The 6,080-nt window shown below is 49.4% G+C and overlaps 1 protein-coding gene across 3 annotated transcripts in view; it reads right to left on the reverse strand.

Annotated features, from left to right (window-relative positions):
• The window catches only part of MAPRE1 (microtubule associated protein RP/EB family member 1), a 44,428-nt gene that overhangs the window by 35,065 nt on the left and 3,283 nt on the right, over window positions 1–6,080 (reverse strand). The window contains exon 1 of one of the 3 annotated variants that reach the window (XM_079944001.1): window positions 428–448. The exons of 1 other annotated variant lie outside the window; for it this stretch is intronic. The gene's annotated coding sequence lies outside the window, so the exon portion shown is untranslated. Of the gene's footprint in view, window positions 1–393; window positions 508–6,080 lie in introns of those variants that run through there. One more of the 3 variants, XM_079943999.1, reaches the window with a different exon arrangement.

A 6,080-nucleotide genomic window follows, 5' to 3' on the forward strand; every position in this document is an offset into this window, starting at 1 on the left:
GTCTCCTACAGTGGGGGTCCTCAGAGCTCCCAGCAGGACCCACTTCAACTACACACGCCCCCTACCCGGCACAGCCACCCCGGAACCTCCTACCTCCGCCGTCCGGGATCCACGCCTCGGCCGCAGCCCATAAGCCCCCACGCCGCCGAGCAGCAGCCCCCACTTCCGGCCCGAGGCCCCGCCCCCCAGCAGAACGGAGAGCGCGCGCCCCCCAGCCTGGCCCGCGCGCTTCCCCCAGCTTGGCCCGCGCGCGCCGGGTCACGGCCCCGCCCTTCCCCCACCCGGCCCGAACGGCACCGCTGAGGGCAGCGGCCCGAGCACCGCTCGCAGAACCCGCCGGCTCTACCCGCCCCGAGGCCCGCCCGCCCGCCCCGTGCCCGCTAGCCGGCTCACCGGCTCTCGGCTGGACCGCGTCCGCTGCCCGTACCCGGCTCCGGTTCCGTCTTCGTCTCGTTCAAACCGCCTGACCCCGCCCGCCCGCCCGCGCGATGACCTCACACGCACCCCCCCGTTACGCGCCGACGTAAAGGCTCGTCATCGCCCGCCGGCTCCTTTTATAGAGAGGGACTAAGCCGCGCACTGGGGGCGGAGCCCGACACTTGATCGACGGCTGGAGTGCCCAAGGGGCGGGGCGCCGGCTGCCGGGGCAATGCAGCCGCGTGGTCTGCCGCAACCAATGAGATCCCTCCTCGTGCCGGTGTGACTCCGCCTAGAAGGCGGGATCCAGTTACAAATTCTACACCCCCAGTAGCCAAAAAAATTGGTTTTACAATGAATTTCTACAAAAATGAGTTATTGGATAAAAAATAAATCAATATGGGCTTTGAGGAAGGACTTAAAAGTCACCTCAGAGACACATTCTGTGACTATTCTATCTAGAATGACCCTACAACCTCATCATCCGTTTTTTTCTTAGTATAATCATCTTGTTTATGCCTTTATTGTCTGCCTTTCCGTTAGTTCCACGGAAGCAAGGCTTTTCTCAGTCCTGTTCCCACCGTGTCCCAGAGCCTGATACAGAGGTTCTTAGTAGAGACTTGCTCAAAGAACGAATTACACCCACTTTACAGAAGAGGAAACTGAGTGTCAGAGAGGTCAACTGCCCAGCATCACAAAGACTGATCCAGGTTTCTAGCTGGTTTCCTTGTCCAAATATCATTTATTCTTGTGTTCAACAAATATTTATTTTCCCTGATCAATCAGGCCCTAGGATTTTGGTGATGACCAAGAACCAGACATAGCCTCTGAGCTCTTAAAGTTTCCAGTCCAGCAGGGAAGGCAAAGCACATAACTAATTACACATCACTGTTTAATTACAAACCAGACAGTGTTAGGCAGGAGGAGGCTGTGGCAGGAGTGATGGCGCCTGCATTGCAAGAGGTGGGGTCCCGGAGGCCTCTTCTGGGCTGGGTCTCTCCCTCCCCTGAGGCCTGGAGAGATGTTCAGGGAAGAATAGGTTGGGGAGCTTGGGGTAGGAGCTATTTATCAACTGGCCAGGAGGCACTTCAATATTTTAACCACCAGTATACAGCTGGGTAGTCTCTCTGGTACGCAGCGCTCCAAGAGTGCAGCATGAGACCTGACCTCACCTGAGGAGTATGGGAAGGCTTCTCAGAGTTGATAGTTGTCCTAAAATATGAGACGTTAACCCAGCACAAGAGTAAGGGTAGGAATAGACAAACAAGAGGATGCAGCAAAGAGCCCTGTAACCATATGATTACAGCAGTAGTAGTAATATTAGCACTATAGTGAATTGATACGAAGTCTGGATAATTGAGTACAGATATTCATAAGTGATTTGGGCAATATAATGTGTTATCATCTTATACACAAGGACATTAAGTTTCCAACAGTTTCAGTGAATTTCATAAGTAGCAAAGCCAGCAGGCCTGGATTCAAATCCTGACTCTGCTAGGAGTTAGAATCAAATGATGTGTGTAATGTTCTTAGACCACTCCTAGCACATAGTGTGTGTTCAATAAATGTTAGTGATTTCGAAGTCCCTTTCGATTAATGTCAACGTTCAATTACTGTCAACTGATTGTTCTCAGCAGTACCTAAAAGCCATTTTGGGTGGGGGAGGAATGGGTGTGGGGAATGAAAGCCAAGTCAAGAAGAGCCTCAAGTGCCAGTCTAGAGTTTGAACCTGGTTCTGGAGACACAGGACATCACAGGTTTCTGAGCGAGGGCCTCTGAAATAAAACTCATCTACCCTCCCAGGAGACAGCTCCCCAAAGAGCGAGGGTCACGTGATCTCCTCAGGCTCCACCCTCCTCCCTGAGGCGGTTAGCCAAGGTTGTCTGGGTCAGATTAAGCTTTGACTGAGAAAGGCCAGAGGGTAAACAGAAAAAAGAACTTCCATCCAGCAGGTGAAATTTGGGAGACTTTACTATGCGTCTTTAAGCTACCGTTTTAAAGTATGAGGTAATCTCATTTTCCCAGATAGATATCGTGAGTCTCCTCTCCGAAAACAAAACCAAAACACTATAACTTCAAGACCCGAGTTTTCCAAATGTATGACAAGATTATTGAACTAAAAAATGGTGTCAGGTCTCATTTGCCTTGAGGACCTCACAAGCTCATGGAGGAGAGGACTGCAAAAGTAAGAAATGATAATACAGAGTGCTTTGTGCTGAGATGGATTCTTCTATCTGTCCACAGGGAAGGAGGGCTGAGATTAGGGGATGTCTCTTAATGCTGCCTAGAGTGGAGGCAAAGGAGGCTTCCTGGAAGAGGTGAGAACTGGAGGACCTGTCTGGCAAAGTGGAGAAGGCTGTTCCAGGCAGAGAACAGCACATGCAAAGACTCAGAGTAAGTAGTCCCAACTCCAGTAATAAAGTTAAACAGAAAGAAGGAAGAAAGGAAAGAAGGCAGAATGGAGGGAGGGAAGGTAAGCTGGAAAAAAGTAAGAAGGGAAAGAAGCAAGAAAGGTAAATTGTACCATAGGCTGCAAAGGCCAGCAGGTAATTTCAGGATCCAAACATACACACACACACACACACACACACACACACACACACACACACACACACACAGAGAGAGAGAGAGAGAGAGAGAGAGATGCAGGTGAGACCAATGGATTCACAGAACAGATTCTAACTTACACCTCCTTTGCCACTGGCTGTGTGGCCTTGGGTATGTTAGACTTCTGAGCCTCAGTTCTCTTACCTATGATCACAATAATCACTGCCTCACTCCAGGGTTGCTGGGAGGATTCTCTAACAGCAAACAATAAAGCAGCCGCCATTTACTCCGCACTCACTACCCGCAAGCACTCTGCATGTGCTTCACAGACACTGAATCATTTGATCCACACGTCAACCTTATGAGGTTATTATCTCCATTTTACACTGGATAAACTGAGGCACAGAGTGGCTATGGAGCCCATCCAACGTCACAAATAAGGAGGGGGTGAAGCCAGGAGAGGCATCCAGTCTGGCTGCAGAGAGGAATCAAGGATGAAACACAGGCCTGGAACAGAGAATCCCTCAAGAAGCAGTTGGCTGGAAAACCAGAGGGACTGAGGTAGAGTGGGGCACCCTCTCTATCTAGTGCTCATCCCCCACCAAACAGCCATGGAGAAACTGTCCAGAGGTCAGTCCCTGCACCCCCAGGCAAGATCCCTTCCACAGGTCTCTTGAGTGCCGGATGCCAAAGCCACCCCCATCAACTCTCCCTAACAAGGAGCACGGGGACCCCAATATGATGGAGGGAAGGGGGGTGACGGACACAGTTTCAATGCCAGATGCTGCTGTTGCTATAGTTAGCATCTGAGCCCAGCTCCTTTGAAACACCTAGGTGAATACTACCTGTCCTTCCTTTTTAAGACTTTAATACATTAATATTGGATGTTACCATCACTACCAGCACCGTCATTAACACTGCATTGATTAATGGGTTTCGTTATCACATGTGAGGGCTTACTACGTGCCAGACACCAGGCAAAGCAATTTACCCGGATCACAGCCTTGAACATTCACAGCAGGCCTAGGAAGTAGGTAGGATTTATGATTCCCACTTTTATAGAGATGAAAAATTCCAAGGGTCACCTGCCCAAGTGATACAACATGCCAGACCCCAGATACAGCCGCAGGCAACTGGAAGACTTTTTCAGAAAAGGCCTACTTGTGGTGCAAACCAACTACTTCCCCAAGATCAGAATTTTCATTACATTCTCCATTTGGCCCCAGACCTGGGATCACTGCTATCCAAACCTGGCCCCCATCTTGAGAAAACACAGAGAACTGCCCCGGCAGCCCCAACAAGGTCTCCCCGCTAGCCTGCCCACAGGGAGGCCAGGACACCCAAGGGCCCCTCACCTGAAGAGCTAGTTCATCTCCTCTCTTGGGGTTTTGAGGCCGAGGCCGTTTATTTTGCTTCATCCTGGCCTGGCATTTGGTGCAGTACTGTATACAAGATGGCTTAATAGGGCAGCCAAGGCCCCTGGGGCCTGAACACCTGAGCAGAGCGCCAGCCTGGCTCGGCTTGCTAATTGACAATCGTCTCACCATGGCAACTTGCACCTGAGCTGTCCTAGCCCAGCAAGTGCCTAAAAAAATAGCTGGTTTCTCATTCTCCAACCCTGGACCAGACCCTTTCTGAACTTGGCCTTATTAAGGCCCATAACTCCAATCATGGAGGTGGCCATGATTATAACCTATCTTATGTGAAGAAACAGGTTCAGAGGTGCCAAGTCCAACTGAGGCTCAATTGATACACTATGTGCATCCCATTTACACACCATTCTCCCTCTGCACACACCAGCTGACCGATATTAACCTCTGGAGAGCTATTGAAATCAGCTCCTTTGCCCTGACCCATGCTTAGAGATAGTGAAATATGAGGATTATGGCATGATGGGCTCTGGGCTTGGGACACCTGGCTGGGTGGCCCCAGGTAAACTTTAAGATGGAACTACTGAAGGGAGTTGCAATGTTAAGCTTAAGCAAGATACACATTCCACCCAAAGAGCTGGGGCCACTGGCAGCTATGCTAAAATCTCGGACCATGGGCCACTCCCAACAAGTCCCCTCACTGACTGTGGCTGAACTGTGATATGGCAACTTGGGAGCAGTGGAACAGGGTGCAGGGAAAGCCTACAGAGGGACAAGGAACTGGAGGATCAGCCCTGGGATTCTTGAGTCATCTGGACCAGCTACCCAAGAGCTGTAATAATCTGGAGATGGCTGTTCCAGACATCAAGGCTTTAAATGAACTCAAGCACTCCAGTTATTTGTTTGGGGAACCAAGATTTAGAAACCCATTCACTAGCCGAGATTGGTTCTTGGACCAGAAGCATGGAATTCTCAGGCTCCACTCCAGACTTAATGAATCAGACTCTGGGGATGGGGCCCAGAAATCTCCACTGAACAAGCCTTCCAGGGAACGCTGATACATTGGAGTTTGGGGACCATGGCACTAGATTTGGGGGTCACCGTGGTACTTATGTACTGGGCTTGTTGATGAATGACCCTACTGCGACCACCCACCTTTCCACTTTAACCAGGCCCTCACATACCCCACCCATCTGACCTGCAAAAGAACAAAAGGGACACCAGACTGTTAGAGAAATACTGATTTTAATTCAACATAAGGTAAACTCTAGGCATCTGTCATCTTTCAGCCTAAAAATTAGCAAAACTGTTGAAACAAGGCACAATTTTTCCCCATACTTTGTTACATGGCTCCAGTTACAAAAAAAAAAAAATTATGAAAATGTTAAAACAAAAATAGATGTCTGAGATTTAAAAAAAAAAGTGTATAAAAAACCTCCCACAAAACCTGTCAACATTGTTCCTTAGTCTACAAAATAGCACCAGTAAGAAGAGTAAAAGGTGTTAAAAACCATTACGACAGCATTTCTGAAATGCAGCTTGTCCAACCTCCCACTCCCCCTAAAAACGATTTATCGATTTATCATGGAATAAAAAAGGACTTTAAAATCTCTGGAGGGAGGGTCGAGCTTTTATTGCAGTTTTCCCCCTGCAGTCTCTTAGATGAGGGGAAAGTGCGAGGAATGTGCTTCTGCCCCTGGCTGTCACTGCTGAGTTTAGAGAAGCCTAAGGAATTGGGGTGTCATA

The sequence above is a fragment of the Stenella coeruleoalba genome, assembly GCF_951394435.1.
Source record: "Stenella coeruleoalba genome assembly, chromosome: 15".
Lineage (NCBI taxonomy): Eukaryota > Metazoa > Chordata > Mammalia > Artiodactyla > Delphinidae > Stenella > Stenella coeruleoalba.